Source organism: Carcharodon carcharias, chromosome 24 (genome assembly GCF_017639515.1).
Source record: "Carcharodon carcharias isolate sCarCar2 chromosome 24, sCarCar2.pri, whole genome shotgun sequence".
Lineage (NCBI taxonomy): Eukaryota > Metazoa > Chordata > Chondrichthyes > Lamniformes > Lamnidae > Carcharodon > Carcharodon carcharias.
The window spans coordinates 6,478,924-6,479,785 of record NC_054490.1 but is presented as its reverse complement, the minus strand read 5'-3'; the positions used below and the strand labels follow the sequence as shown (position 1 = coordinate 6,479,785).

The following is an 862-nucleotide window of genomic DNA, read 5'->3' as shown; positions in this document are numbered from 1 at the left end:
TCCCCGGGTGGCGGCTTCCACCAATCAGAGCGGCCGCCTGCAACCCCCTCACCTCTGACCCCTCTGCCCGCACGCGCTGCGTGCCCGTTCCTTTCGTTGTATTATTTTATATTTTTATCTTATCCCGTCCGCGCGATACAGCGGTAAGAACGATCGTCGGTGGACACGGTCGAATTAAAATTAAAAAAAGAATCGTATTTAATAAAAACGGCGGAGGGGAGGGCTGGGGAAAACGGAAAGGCTGGACCAATGGGAGGCCGCGTCGGGCGTCATGTGACCCACCACCCCAACCTTTAACCTCTCTCCACAGCGCTGAGCAGCCTGGGAGCCCAACCTTTCTTTCCCAATTCAGGCAAAATTGTCCTGGAATTGAGGAGCTCTCAGAATATAGTGTGTTTCTATTCAATAATTAACTTTTATTAGTCAGTTTTAAGGAAGGGAAAGGGAAGCGGCGGTGACGTTTCAAGGGCCCCGGCCAATCAAACGAGAGGGAGGGGGCGGGTCTGGTGCACCACGTGATGCTCGTTGGCGTCATCCCCGCTCCGCCCTCCCGACGACGTCACGAAGACCTCTGACCGCCCCCCTCCCCGACCGTCCATCCCTATTTTTGACGATGTTTTTGGTAAATGAGGTTTCAGAAAAGTGCTTTCGGACGAAGAGTCCTGCCACCAGCGGCAAAGGTGATTATTTATCAGTGCATCTGACGTTACTACGTGGAGGATGGGAGTAACGGCCGCCTCACGTCGTCGCCCCTGGCAACGGGGTGGGTGGGTGGGTGGGGGGCGGGGTTTCCTGGTACATTCGTGATTTATCCTTTTCGCTTCGACCCAAAATTTTCCCCGTCCCCGGTCCCGCGCTGACG

General features: G+C 55.1%; 1 protein-coding gene across 1 annotated transcript in view; it reads right to left on the bottom strand.

The window, feature by feature from the left end:
- Positions 1-74, bottom strand: part of clp1 (cleavage factor polyribonucleotide kinase subunit 1) — a 25,029-nt gene extending 24,955 nt beyond the window's left edge. Inside the window, exon 1 of the mRNA XM_041173979.1 lies at positions 53-74. The gene's annotated coding sequence lies outside the window, so the exon portion shown is untranslated. The remainder of the gene's footprint in view (positions 1-52) is intronic.
- Positions 75-862: the final 788 nt, after the last annotated feature.